This window comes from Bufo bufo, chromosome 2 (assembly GCF_905171765.1).
Source record: "Bufo bufo chromosome 2, aBufBuf1.1, whole genome shotgun sequence".
NCBI lineage: Eukaryota > Metazoa > Chordata > Amphibia > Anura > Bufonidae > Bufo > Bufo bufo.
Genome location: NC_053390.1, coordinates 517,865,635 through 517,881,077, shown reverse-complemented (window position 1 = coordinate 517,881,077; position 15,443 = coordinate 517,865,635). Strand labels below are relative to the sequence as shown.

The 15,443-nt window shown below is 42.5% G+C and overlaps 1 protein-coding gene across 3 annotated transcripts in view; it reads left to right on the top strand.

The window, feature by feature from the left end:
- The window catches only part of CSGALNACT1 (chondroitin sulfate N-acetylgalactosaminyltransferase 1), a 418,621-nt gene that overhangs the window by 120,394 nt on the left and 282,784 nt on the right, over positions 1-15,443 (top strand). For 2 of the 3 annotated variants that reach the window (XM_040417905.1, XM_040417903.1), the window contains one exon: positions 3,801-3,870. The exons of the other annotated variant lie outside the window; for it this stretch is intronic. The gene's annotated coding sequence lies outside the window, so the exon portion shown is untranslated. The remainder of the gene's footprint in view (positions 1-3,800; positions 3,871-15,443) is intronic. 3 annotated transcript variants of the gene reach the window in all.

Sequence of the window (15,443 nt, the reverse complement as noted above, 5' to 3'; positions counted from 1 at the left end):
GACAAATTCTTGCTGGTATAACTTATAATATGCAAGTAGATGAAGATTTTTAGAATAAAAACTTTTCATACTAGTTTGATTAGGTTGATTCTGTATTCATAGGTTTGTAGAAGTTAGGATTAAGGTTTTTATCTCAACTCTGTTCATGTTATAACATTTTTGCTGTGAAGAAGAGGCATGTTTATCCACCCTGGTCACCATATATTTTCCTGAGAATGCAAAGAACGCTTTAAGTTAAAAATATTAAGAGAAAGGTAATGGTAGAATCTACATTTTAAAAAAAAATCTTTGGTGTCTCTTTTTGCATGAGATTTTTTAATTTCTTGAATAATCATGTTAGTCTCTGTTCTCATTTGTGTTAGTTCTTTCTGTGAGGGTTTACTTGCTTTCCGACCTCCACAATAGTAGGGAATTTCCTGTTTATTAGTTCTGTTTCCACAGTCAGACTTTGTGCAGGCCACTCTAGTTAGCAGAATCTTTAGGACTTGCAGGTCTTCACCATTTGAGACCCCAATATAGGGATCTGGTCTCCACTGCAGGGAATTCCCTGGTTCTGACTGCAGAGTAGCTGCTGACTGGTAGAGCAAAAGATATAAAAGGAAACAGATATGGGGTTGATGCTGGATAATCAGAAAGCCATATGAAATTCAAAGATAAAGTCAGAGTCAGAGTTGGGTCTAATAATCAGGAAGAAGTTCAAGTGTCAGAATGGCAGCCAAATAGAGATTTAGACACCCCAGGGTCAAATCCAGATCAGAACATCAGGGGTTAATCCAGATGAGCAGTGACCCAAGCCAGGTCAGATAATCAGAAGTAAAACCAACAATAAAGCATACCACCACAGAGTCAGTAACTTGCAGAACCTGAACAGCAGGCTGGATTAAAAAAAGAGCCAAGATCTCACTAATCCACCCCATGAATGTTCCTCTAATTAAGCCTTCTGGCTGTCCGAACTTCTGGGCTGTCCAAACAGCGGAGCACTGTGATTAGCCAGCAAGCTAGGATCTCAAGGGATTCATCACTGGCCGTCCTGCCAGTGTCACCACAAACTCTGAAGCAGTGGTGGAGGGCTGAGACGGACATTAAGGGATACAGACAGGTAGATTTGTTACCTACATACGCTGTAGTATTCTGTTCATTAAAAAGATGGAACTCATTATAACTCATTATTGACCAGTATTGGTAAAGTCCATGCAAATGCTGTAGGAATAGCCTCTTTTTGGGTATATGGAACAGATTTTCAGCTGTCCTCATTGGATCAGATGCACTTGGATCGGTAAACATGCCCTAACACATTATGACTAAGTATAACCGGATCATTTTATGGCAGATTATGGCATGTAGCCTTTCTTAGTTATATAACTAAAACATTATTGAAAAATAAGTAATTGGTTATTGGTATGAAGAAAAATGCTTGGCTTGACCCTTATGGGACATTGATATCTCTGCCATCAATGTCAGATGTGGGTCCTAGCTTTGTGACCTGCTGCTATCAGAACAGGGCCTCTGAAGTGAATGGAGAGCAGCTGCACATGTGTGGCCACCCTCCGTTCATAATTTTGGGACTTCTGAAAACAGTCAAGCGCACTTGTTTAGCTATTTTTGGAACTATAGTGATGAATGGAGAGTGCGCGGTGCATGAGCTTCATTTTGAAGGCTCCATTCTGGAGATCCCAGAGATGGGACCTGCACCTATCTGACATTGATGGCATGGCCTAGCAGTTTCACCTTAAAATTCTGTAGATTGCGTCTCAACACACCTCTATATTGCATGCTTTATACCTTTGGGCAAGCAAGCTGTTCATTTAGGGTACTTTCACACTTGCGTTAAAGTTTTTCGGTATTGAGTTCCGTCCTCTGGGCTCAATACCAGAAATAAACTGATCAGTTTTATCCTAATGCATTCTGAATGGAAAGCAATCCATTCGGGATGCATCCGGATGTCTTCAGTTCAGTCCTTTCACGGTATATGGACGGAGAAAAAAAAATGCAGCATGCTGCATTTTTCTCTCCGTCCAAATTCCGGAACACTTGCCAGAATGCCGGATCCAGGATTAATTTGCTTTTTCTATTGAAAATTACTGCATTGACTGATCTGTTCTTCCGGGACCTTTAAAAATGTGAAAATAATAAATACCGGATCTGTTTTTCCAGATGACACCGGAGAGACGGATCTGGTCTACACATGGGATCCGTTTGCATACAGATTGCCGGATCCGGCAGGCAGTTCCGGCGACAGAACTGCCTGCCGGAATCCAGCAACGCAAGTGTGAAAGTACCCTTAATTGAGTAGTTTTGTTTAATTCAGTTCTTTTATGCTGTATCTTAAAGTGTTTGTTCATGCCAAATCGCCATTGGCACAAATGCTTGAGTTTAAATAATTCCTTCTTATTGTGCGCTGTCTGGGTAAGACACTTAATTTTGTAAGCATCCAGAAGTTTTAATTTATCAGCTACGATCACAGTTCTGTAGAGTAGTGACCTGCAACATTGCTTTAATTCGTATTGTCTATCCATGGAGCATCACTCTGAGACAGAACTTGTAACTTTTATAATTAATTGCAGGACGTCACAGACTCAGCTATTCTTGTCTAAGTGGCTGACTGGATACAGTGGATATTACAGTGGTGCTTGAATTTTTCTCAAACCTTTTAGAATTTTCTATATTTCTGCATAAATTTTAACTAAAACTATATCCGGTTTTCACACAAGTCCTAAAAGTAATCAAATTAAACAAGTGAGTACAAAATATAGTGAGACCCACTAAAAAGTAGCCCGCCTCCAGCGATGAATGAGCAAGTGGATTACTTTTTTTTTTTTAATTACCCATAAGTCACAAAAGATGCTGAAAGTGGTCCCCGTTCACCTCTATGGATCTTTGGGCCCGTTGGATTATGTTGGCTAATACTGCCTGCAGATCTTCAACAGTGATACTGCAGAAGAGAAAATGTCCTGCTTTTTCCAACAAGATGGGACAATATGCCGCACCTCACGGAATGCACTGGCACGGGTTCATGAACTGTGAGCAAGGGGTTATGGGCACCACGTTCCCCAGACTTTTTCACATGCAGTTTTTATCTGTGGGGAAAAGTAAAACTGAAACTGTCCGCTAACAATCCATATACCGTGGATGAACATGAAAAAAACACTATCCACAGTATCACTGTTGAAGATCTGCAGGCAGTATCAGCAAACCTAATCCGACGGGCCCAAAGATGCATAGAAGTGAATGGAGACCATTTTCAGCATCTTTTGTGACTCTGTAGAGATATTGTTTTAACCTTTTGTGGCCTAATGAGCAACATCAACTCTTTTTCTTAGGCCCTCAGAAATCTCTTTGTTTGTGCCATGATATACTTCCAAAAACATGTTGTGAAGATCAGACTTTGGTAGATCCCTGTTCATCAAATAAAACAGGTTGTCCACTCATACCTGATTGTCATCCCATTGATTGAATACACTTGACTCTAATTTCACCTTCAAATTACCGGTATCTGCTAATCCTAAAGCTTCACATAGCTTTGCCACTCACAGACATTTGGTATTCCATTATTTTCCTCAATAAATATATTCCCAAGTCTAGTTTTTTTTTTCTCATTTCTTTGACTTGGTTATCTTTATCTCCTTTTAGGACTTGATGTGAAAGTCTGATATAGTTTTAGGTCACATTTCTGTACATTCTTACTTGGGGTGGTCCCCCTGCTTTGAAATAATTTTTATTGTGAAGAACAATATAACCTTAAAATAAACATTGTCATGTACATATAAAGATTAATATGGAGATTACATCTTCCCCAACAGAAAAGAACAAAGATCTCAGTCTATCCAGATTTTCAACTCCATAGTTTGAAAGCCACATCTCCAAGGCATGGTAAGTGGTGTATTTAATCTTCAAGAAATATATGAAGATATAGCTGAGCGAGCTGGACATCATAATATAAGACAAATTACACATGTCCTAAAAGCTTGATGGATCTGTAGTCATGACAGGTACTGATAAGTGTAAACATGAGATATTTCCATCAAGCATTAATATAGTGGTAATTGGTGCTTCATAAATTAAAGTGTAATTAAAGGGAACCTGTCATCACATTTTTCATTTGCAGCAAATGGGATGTTGCTGCTGGTCCCATCATAGTTTGTATTTAAACTGTCCATAAAGCCGTTTCCCAGAAAATGTATAAATTGGGCCTGATTTGATCTCATCTCGGGACCTGGAGTCACTGGGGTGGGTACCTGGATTCAGTGAGTCACAGAGCCACAGCCGCAAGCCCACCCACCTCACTGTGAATGACATCCCAATAGCTTACTGACGTCAGCACCGGCAATATCTGGAATCTTGCGCCTCAGTATTACACTGTTTTCTCCTCGATCCTGACATGTGCATGAGCTAGTGAATCTAAATTATATACACCTTTACTAACATCGTATGTCAGGAGCGAGGAGGAAACTGGGCAATACTGCTCCTTTAATGGCCTTTTATATGTAGAAGCTCTGGTAGTTATTCATTGTATTTCTGAGTAATTTTGGGGGGAAAAAAACTATTCAGCCATTCACGCCTTCTTGAATCTTGTGTCACTGAAGGGTAATCAAGACTTTGCTTCTACAGCATTAGGTCTGAATCGCTTTGAAAAAACTGCACTGCTATAATGAGATTCCCAGATAAGTAAAGGCTTCTTCTTTGGAACATTGGTGCATTTCATGAGCTGTTTTACGGGAACGGTAAATATAATTCTTTTCCACTGTTATCAGAGTGAGGTTTTTGGTGGATTTATTTTACGCTTTATTACTTAACCTGCGAGCATATGAGGAAAAAAAGATAAGAGGCAGCTGAGGGAGTACATTCAATTTAATGCCCACAATTAATTTTTTCTTCTAATGACCAATACATCTTGTTTGCAATTTATATATTATATGGTGGTATTGTGCGGTTAACCTCATATACTATGTGTATGTATGCCTGTGTATGTAGATAGATAGATAGATCTTTGCAACTAGGAATTACTAAGGTCATGTAACATACTAAGACTTATCCTATAAGAAGCCAGCCAATTTTCTTTTTTTTTTAAAAGTTTTTTTCCCTCTCTAGCTTTTAGAGCCATAACTTTGTTTTATATTTCTTAGATTGTAAGCCCTCACAGGCAGGGCCCTCTCTCCTTCTGTACCAGTTTGTAACTTGTCTTGTTCATGCTTAGTGCAATTGTCTGTACCGTATTTTTCGCCCTATAAGACGCACCCCCCCCAAAAGTGGGGGAAAATAGCAGTGCGTCTTATGGGGCGAATGCTGCATTTTGCCGAATTTTCAATGATACGCCGCGCCACGATGCCGCGCCGCGGGTGTATCAGCTGAGAGGGAGGAGGGGCTGGGGGCCGGCATCTGGTTTTATAATGACAGCGGGGCCCGTGCAGTGACTGTATTCTACTACACGGGCCCCGCTCACTGTATATAATCTTATCTATAATTGTAGGCATTGTTAATATATAAAAATTCAGGGTAATCAGCGCCTGTATTACTTACAAGCGCTCGGTAGCAGAGAGGAGGGAGGAGGCAGGCAGGGAGAACGGGCGCTGGCAGCGTGAGTCACTACGTCATGCACCCACGCCGCCTGCTTCATTCATAAAGTGGGCGGCGCAGGCGCGTGACGTAGTAACTCACGCTGCCAGCGCCCATCCTCCCGGCCTGCCTCCTCCCTCCTCTCTGCTACCGAGCGCTTGTAAGTAATACAGGCGCTGATTACCCTGAATTTTTATATATTAACAATGCCTACAATTATAGATAAGATTATATACAGTGAGCGGGGCCCGTGTAGTAGAATACAGTCACTGCACGGGCCCCGCTGTCATTATAAAACCAGATGTGACCCCCACCCCCTGTATTGGGGGTCATTCACACTACAGGGACATTGTTATGGAGGGGATCTGTGGATGACACATAGCATAAGATGCTATATATGTGTCATCCACAGATCCCCCCCCCCCCCCATAACAGTGTGTCACGGCCTTTGGTGTGCATTGTGACATTTTCCCTTCACTTGCAGTTGCCTGCGACAACGTGTTGTTTGTGTGCATGTGGTCGCAGTGTCTCGGCCTTCTGGCTGATTCCCAGGACATGGTTGCCACGCATGCCGTTGCCGGTGGTAACAGGTGGAGTGTGATTTTTATGTGTGCACTTTCCCTGTTTGTTGTGCACGAGGTTTAGGTATGTGGGCACTTCCCCTTTAAGTGGTTTCGCTTCCCTGGTTGGTGTTGGAAGGGTTAATTCCCTTTCCAGTGTGTGTCTGTGTGGGTGTGGCCATTTGGGCTATTTAGCCTCTGCTGAGACCTGTAGCTGAGGGGTACTCCAGCCTTGTTGTAGCTGGAGTCATCCTCCTGGTTTCTTATACCATCTGCCAGTGAGGGCTACCCTTGTGGTCATAAAACTATATGTCTGATGTTAGAAGATGTTTTTATGGTCTATCTGTTTATTGCAGCTATGGATGTCCTGGTTACCTGTGTGATATGTGTTGTGTGCTGTGTCCCTTAGTGTTGTGTGGACATCAGTAGTCATGCACGGGTTCCAGTCAGCGTGTCTGTGTCAGGTAGGTTTGGAACTTCTTTAGTTCACCTGCCATATCCATATGTTGTATTTGTTCCCCTTTCCTTGCAGCTTGGCCAGTGAGACTCCTGTTCGTCCGCATCTAGGAGGAACAGGTCGTCTTACCCTGCTCCTAGTCCAGGGCTACCCTGAGGGCTAGTGGGGACCCTAGGTTACGGAGTATGAGCTCTCCTACCATCAGGGTTGGCTCATACAGCTAGGAGTCAGGGTCAGAATTAGGGATGTCATAGGAGGTGACCTGATTCCTGTCCTGGCCCAGCAGCGACCAATATCTTCTGTCATCGCATGGCTGAGGGTTTCCCCCATCCTCAGCCGTGACAGTATGACCACAATGGCTCCTTGCGTCGATTACCTTCGAAAGAGGGTGCAGCATGCATCTCCATCTGCCATTGGGGTGCATGCGCGTTCTCCGGAGGGAGAGCGTTTTGGGGTTTTCACCGTTTACGGCGCGGTGAGTGGCTTTTCCCTGCCATTCGATTCTCACCGTTGTCTGTGTTGGTGCCCCTTGTTTGTCATTCCCCTCCCCCCCTCCCATTGTTTTTTGTGCCCCACCAACTTTCCCCTTTTGTTGTTGGGGGGGGGGGCTTTGAGGGGTGGGAGTGTCCTGCCTTCGGAAGAGGGCACAGCATGTGGCGCCTGCCGCTTTCTGGCACACATGCTAATCCTCCAGAGGGAGGGTTAAAGGGGAACCCTAGTACAGTTGCTGCAGTGTGTGTGAACTGGCACTTGTCGTTGGCTCTCTCCTCATTGACGTCTCAGTTGTTCGCTCATTCGTGTCGGTTTGGCTGGCTGCAGTCCTCGTTGGACTGGCATTTGTGTATGCTAGGAGAGGATGCATGCTGGCAGCGACTTTGTGGGAACCGTGTTCTGAGAGTGGACGCAGTGTTCAGTGCGGTCTCTCCAGGCTGTTTCTTTGCTAGTTTCTGGTTCCTGTGTGTTGCTCCAGAGGCTGGCAGTCAGCGCCCTGGTTCCTGTGTGTTTCTCCAGGGGCTGGCAGCAGTCCTGGGGAGACTCGCTGACACTGATTCTGCTACCTTTTCCTTTTCTCCCATCCCTGTTTGGGTTCCTCACTAGTTTTCCTTTTTTTTTGGTGGGGGGGCTTTGAGGGGTGGGAGTGTCACGGCCTTTGGTGTGCACTGTGACATTTCCCTTCACTTGCGGTTGCCTGCGGCAACATGTTGTTTGTTTGCATGTGGTTGCAGTGTCTCGGCCTTCTGGCTGATTCCCAGGACATGGTTGCCACGCATGCCGTTGCCGGCGGTAACAGGTGGAGTGTGATTTTTATGTGTGCACTTTCCCTGTTTGTTGTGCACGAGGTTTAGGTATGTGTGCACTTCCCCTTTAAGTGGTTTCACTTCCCTGGTTGGTGTTGGAAGGGTTAATTCCCTTTCCAGTGTGTGTCTGTGTGGGTGTGGCCATTTGGGCTATTTAGCCTCTGCTGAGACCTGTAGCTGAGGGGTACTCCAGCCTTGTTGTAGCTGGAGTCATCCTCCTGGTTTCTTATACCATCTGCCAGTGAGGGCCACCCTTGTCGTCATAAAACTATATGTCTGATGTTAGAAGATGTTCTTATGGTCTATCTGTTTATTGCAGCTATGGATGTCCTGGTTACCTGTGAGATATGTGTTGTGTGCTGTGTCCCTTAATGTTGTGTGGACATCAGTAGTCATGCACGGGTTCCAGTCAGCGTGTCTGTGGCAGGTAGGTTTGGAACTTCTTTAGTTCACCTGCCATATCCATATGTTGTATTTGTTCCCCTTTCCTTGCAGCTTGGCCAGTGAGACTCCTGTTCGTCCGTATCTAGGAGGAACAGGTCGTCTTACCCTGCTCCTAGTCCAGGGCTACCCTGAGGGCTAGTAGGGACCCTAGGTTACGGAGTATGAGCCCTCCTACCATCAGGCTTGGCTCATACAGCTAAGAGTCAGGGTCAGAATTAGGGATGTCATAGGAGGTGACCTGCTTCCTGATTCCTGTCCTGGCCCAGCAGCGACCAATATCTTCTGTCATGGCACGGCTGAGGGTTTCCCCCATCCTCAGCCGTGACACAGTGTCATCCACAGATCCCCATAACAGTGCCATCCAGAGACCCCAATAAGAGCCATCCAGAGGTCCCCATAACAGTGTCACCCACAGATCCCCCATAACAGTGTCACCCACAGATCCCCCATAACAGTGTCACCCACAGATCCCCCATAACAGTGTCACCCACAGATCCCCCATAACAGTTTCACCCACAGATCCCCCATAACAGTGTCACCCACAGATCCCCCATAACAGTGTCCTCAACAGATCCCCCATAACAGTGTCCTCAACAGATCCCCCATAACAGTGTCCTCAACAGATCCCTCATAACAGTGTCCTCAACAGATCCCCCATAATAGTGTCATCCACAGACCACCATTAGTTCAAAACCCACCAAAAGCACACCTTTTGGTTCAAAATATTTTTTTTCTTATTTTCCTCCTCAAAAACCTAGGTGCGTCTTATGGGCAGGTGCGTCTTATAGGGCGAAAAATACGGTATTATGAATGTATACCTCTTTTCATATGTACAGCGCCATGGACTGAATGGCGCTTTAATAATAAATAGTAATAATACTTTTCTGTTCACATAGCCAGATGAGGACTTGTTTTTTGCTGAACACGTAATTTTAATGGCAGCATTTTTTTTTTGTACCATTTCGTGTTTTCGAGCACATGAAAAAAAAAATTGGGGAGGAGAGTTTAAAAGCAATTCCTTCATGTTTCTTGGGTTTTGTTTTTATGCGGTTCATGATGCATGATGATCTTATTCTACGGGGCAGTACGATTACAGCAATAACAAATTTATGTTGTTTTTATTTTACTGTATTTATTATTTTTATTTTTTTGTTTTTCTTTACATTGTCATTTCTGACTCCCTTAACTTTTTTATATTTTCATCTATATTTTAGGGCTTGTTTTTGTGGGTTTTAGTTTTTATTGTTACCATTTTGGGTACAGTGGCCATTTTGGTTATTTTTTCCATTACAGTGTTCACTGCACATGATAAACATTTTTATATTTCAATAATTAGGACATTTTCAGATGTGTTAAAATGTTATGTGTAAGATGGGTCATTTCAATGTATTATGTATTGAATGTATTATGGGAGCCATTTACTAACCAGAAATACGCTTATTTTAGGTTATTTGCGCCGCAATCTGCGACTTTCCTGCTCATGTCAGGTCTAAAAAATGTGGGCGTGGCGGCGAAGGGGGCGAGCTGGCAGGCCCATCTCATTCATCATTTTCTATGACTGTAGAAAATGGTCTAAATTTAAGCCAGCAAGGAAGCTGGCTTACATTTAGGGCTCTTTCACACGAGCGGATGCCGTGCATGGAATCTGCTGCGTGATAGAGAGCCAAGCCCCATTCCGGACAGCAGAGACATGGAGCATTAACATGATGGATAATGCTCTTTGCCTCTCTGTGATCTTTTTACTACAAAATCACAGTGACAATTTTATCTCACTATGATTTTGTAGTAAAAAGGTCACAGAGAGGCAAAGAGCATGATCAATCATGTTAATGCTCCATGTCTCTGCTGTCCGGAACGGGGCTTGGCTCTCTTTCACGCAGCGGATTCCACGCACGGCATCCGCTCCTGTGACAGAGCCCTTAGACCTGCACTGGATAAGCTGAAGTTATGAAGAGGCCAGCGCCTCTTCATAACTTCAGTGGATCCACCTCCAACTATAGGTGTTATTAAGACTGGCATCTAAAATGCCAGTCTTATTAAATGACCCTCTATGTTTTTGTCTTTTTTATATATAAAAGAAAATAAACAAACAATGTAATCCTCTCATTGCTTATTTCATAGATTGTAATAGAATACTATTGAATTCTATGGGATTTTGACAGGCTTCCTATTAGACCTTGTTGCAGGCAAGGCTTAACAGGACATTTGCTATGGCAGACCTGGGAGCCTTCACAAGGCATCAGGCTACCATAACAACTGTTCAGAACCCTGTGATTTTGGCGTGGGGGCTCTGTCTTAACCCTCAGATACTGCTGTCCTTATTGATTGCAACACCTGAGGGTTTTATTGTCCAGGATCAGAGTTATCTCCTCTTCAGGTTATTTTGGCCTAGTTTCATTTGTATTACACACCCGGCAGCTACTGCATAAGGAACGGGCTTAGCTTGTGAGCCAGCTCCATAGACCTTTATGTACCTAGGAAGTATGGTCACATGCGGGGTTGTAAAGCGGTAAACCATTTCACTCAGTAAACACCACAGGAAGTAACATCTACTTTATGCCTCCTTCTCAGACATCCCTTCCTACTCTTCAGCTATTGGCTGAAGCTGCATCTCACAGGCTTCCTGCTCTGCCTGTCCCCTGCATATACACTGCACCGACTACTGATTGTATAGAGAACTCTCTGCTCCATTTAAGCAGTTGTTTCCTGCATTTGGGAAAGAAAGCAGAGGGAATTACCAGAGAGGAGCTGAGAACTTGTAATGTTAGTCCCATCGAAATGAATGGGAATCATAAGCGAGGCCACCACTCCATTAACTTCTATGGGACTGACGGAAAGAGTCAAGCCAACGCCTATCAGACATTGAGGGCATATCCTAGTAATATGCCCCCAATGTATGAGATGACACAACCCCTTTAAAGAATGAATGGCCTTGATGTGTTAAGCAGGTCATCTTACTAATTATGACAATTCACCCAAAGTGTCGCCTTAAAGATGACACAGAAATGATTCTTCAAAATATCACTAACTTACACAGCAGATAGATGTTCATACTTAAGACGGTTGCTTTTTCTGTGATAATTACTACTCGAAATATATGCATAATTATGAAAAATTCATTGAGACGGGTATTATTTTAGCTTGCCTTTCTCACTGAATTTCAAGTATGAGAGATCTGAATAGATTTGCAAATTTGCAAAGATATGTAACTTTTTAGAATTAGTGTATAATTAGCACATTTCCAGCATTCCAGCACAGCACCTGCATCATCTGTATCATGAACATTTTCTTTCTTTTTTTTGCTATTAGCTATATTTTTGGTATTGCTTTGTAGAATGCATAGTCCATAGATGCAGCACTTAGTGAAGATATACCTCTAATGTAATGTAAATCATTTCTTGCCCAGACCAATGTTTGTGTTGCGTTTGTGTCATTTGGATAATGTAAAGTCATGGCACAACCAGTGGGGACTACCAGAGCAGCGACACTAGAGCAGCTTGGGATTTAACAGATATGTTTTCTTTTATTTTATACCATTTACTGCTGGTAGGCATTTTTTAACTTTCAGTATGAGAGATACATACCTTATGGGAAAAAAAGGTTAGAAAAAATAGAGAACCAGTGTTTATATGCAGAAATGTAAAGGGCGCAATAAACAATGAGAAAGCATTTGGATTAACAGCACACACAGGAAAGAAGCACCAAAAAGCTAATAGGAACAACTACATTATGTAAAAAATCTGATGAAGGCAGCAAAGCTGGAGACAGAGACTTAATACCAATGGGAGTAAAACAGACTCCAAAATATTCTTCAGTTTTATAAATATCAAAAGGTTAGAACCAAGGGAGGAAGAGAGGAGGCTGGTGAGGAAAAAGCAGACTTATTGAAGATATTTTTCTTTACTATGTTCACAGAGCAAAATTAAATGTGGAGGGATATCAGTTAACTTAAAAAAAAATATGTTTTTCAATTCTGCAACCTGTTTAGAAGTCAGATGTGATGGCATTCATACTCATAGGGATCCAGGAAGCTGGGATGCAGGAAGGTGAGATGTATAGTGATGTCTTTACATTGTAGAACTGCTTTTTCAGACCTTCTTCCTGCTTGTGCCATAAAAAAAACGCTGTGAAAAATGTTGCTCTGCAGGGTCAGACATCAAATGTAGATATCCGTTGTTAAAGTAAGGAAATAATAGAAGACTGGTCTTAATTGTTGTTACATCTGAAGTTTGAGTAGAGTTTAAAGGAGTTGTCCTGAATTTTAATATTGATGACATACTGGATCTCGTGATCGGTGGGGGCCCTAGTGGTCAGACTTCCCTGATCAGACATTTATCCCCTATCCTGTGGATTAAGTTGTCTCAATAGGACAACCACCCCATAAGGACCTCCTTATCAAACTGTTTCCATAGCTGTGATTTACCTGATTAAAAACTGTTTTTCTTTTGTTGATCTGAAGTGCTGTTGATGCAGTGAGAGCGTCACCTTTGCTCTTGTTGCACCCAAGGTCTGCTCCTTTCTACAGTGTTTTTTTATTGGCGGAAAATGGCCATTCATGTGTGCAGATGATCTGTGCGTTCAGGAACAATTGCAGCATGTTCTATATTGTGCGTTTTTCACGCAGCACTTGGTCCATAGAAGTGATTGGGGCTTGTGTGAAAAACGGAAGGCATCCAGATGGGATGGGGAAAAAAATGCACACCTTGAACGCAATCGCAGAAAAAACTGATTGAACTTGGGTGCAAAACCATCATTTTTATTTCCTGAATGGATCCTGACACAATCTGTATCGCTCATATGAAAGAGGCCTAAGAGTACGACCACATGGTGTCACTGTGATGTAGTCTGCGCAGTACTCAACAAAGACTGCACTGTTTAGTTGGTCTGAATTGTTAATAGCTATGCGGTATTGAAGGTGCTGCTTAACAAGAGCCAGCTGTGGCCCATACCACCACATGGTACCCGACCACAGTGTTGTGTGGTCATACCCAAGCAATTTTTCTTTCTGTAGAAACTTCATAGGCCACCTACAACTTTTAGAATCATTTTTAGTCTTAAAGAGGACCCTTCACCGATCCTGACATTGTGAACTAAGTATCATGACATATACAGAGGCGCCCAGGGATCTCACTGCACTTACTATTATCCCTGGGCGCCGCTCCGTTCTCCCGTTATGTCCTCCGGTATGTTCGGGGACTTGGTTATAGTAGGCGGAGTCTGCCCTTGTTCTGTGGGCGTCTCCTTCTCTTAGGCTGTAGCACTGGCCAATCGCAGCGCAGAGCTCACAGCCTGGGAGGTTTTTTTCTCCCAGGCTGTGAGCTCTGCGCTGCGATTGGCCAGCGCTACAGCCTAGGAGAAGGAGACGCCCGCAGAACAAGGGCAGACCCTGCCTACTATAACCAAGTCCCCGAACATACCGGAGGACATAACGGGAGAACGGAGCGGCGCCCAGGGATAATAGTAAGTGCAGTGAGATCCCTGGGCTCCGCTGTATATGTCATGATACTTAGTTCACAATGTCAGGATCGGTGAAAGGTCCTCTTTAAGTATGACAAAGACATAATGCATAAAAGGACATTTTCTCTCCACAAAAAAAATTGGTTTATTTTAATGGAAACAAAACAAAACATTGTAAAATCTGCCAACCCAGATTACTTCAAGTTCACCTGGGTGTGATTAATTGGTTTGTGTTGGTGTCTTCGCCATTGTTGCTGTGAACAACATTCCCCTGGGACAGCATAGTGACTTATGCCAATAAAAGTGCAACCGGTCTAATGTATTTAACATGAGTCCTCAAGATTGGTAGATTTTAGTGCTTTTTCTTGGTTGTAACTAGGCAGTTTCTACGATAGGTCCACAGCTTTTATATAGTGTGTGTGTATATATATATATATATATATATATATACCGGTATATATTTTAGGATTTTTATGGTATGGTTATTACCGTATATGATATCATTTTACTTTTATGGGTCAGACTGATTGTAGATATACAGATTTATAACGGAATGTCTCACTGTTACAAGTTGAAATTGGGGAACTGTTGAACTGTTTCACGGAATTTGACTCTGATTTCACACAGTTGTGTTAATCACTATAATTCATCAGTGAACTGTCAGCAAAGAAATATCACACCATAGTGCTCTGTGTGCCAGTCCATTAGTATCATCTTACGGTAGGTCAACGTCTGTTTCGGGATTCTCACTCCACAGTAAAAGTTTACCTTTTGTTTAACAAAACTTTGCAGAAATCACAGAAAGGAGGTATATACAGTTCTGTGAAAGGTATTTGCTCCTCACACAATTTCTCCTAGAGTCCTTACACACAGGAATTTGGTGGAGTTTGTAAAAACGACAGAATAACCGCATGTGTTTTTTTATAGGGCACCTGTGTTTTTGTGCCGTTTTTTGCAAACAGTGTGTTTTTCTACTAACATTTTCTTCATGGCGTTTTCCCGTATAGAGAAGGTTATGTGAAAATGCCTGGAAAAAAAAACATTAATAGCAAGCTGTGTTTTTTAAAAGAAGCCAGTAAGACAAAAAAGTCACCTTATTAACAAAAATGCCAAAGTAGCCAAAAACCGTGTGTGTCCTGTGTTTTGTGTTTCCCATACATAAAAAGGTGGCAAAAAACGATGGTATAAAAAAAAACTAGGAAAAACATGAGAGTGCAGAAAAACACCACTAAAAGCCTACGTGTGAAAACATCCTGAAGGGAATCTTTCACATCCAGCAAACAATACTAAGTATAGTACTACATGAACAGTACTGGTGACAATGACTCCAGATCTGTAATTTGTACTGTTAGTCAATAGTCTCAAACTCCTTTTCCCCACCTGCCCTGGAATGCACTGAGAGGACTTGGAAAGGGGGAAATTCTTTTCCGAGTCCAATCACTGTAAAAAAAAAAAAAAACAATACTGCTTTTAATAAATGCAATATTAGAAAAATTGTGTTACAAAAGTATTAAAATAGCTGTACATATCCCATTATTATTGTACTTCAAAGGAGAACACCACAAATAAAAGGATGGGATGCAGAGGATGAATTCACACAACCTCAGTGGAGGACCACAGGTGAATATTGTCATCCAGCTATAAACTTCTCTCCCTACCAACACCCTACCATTT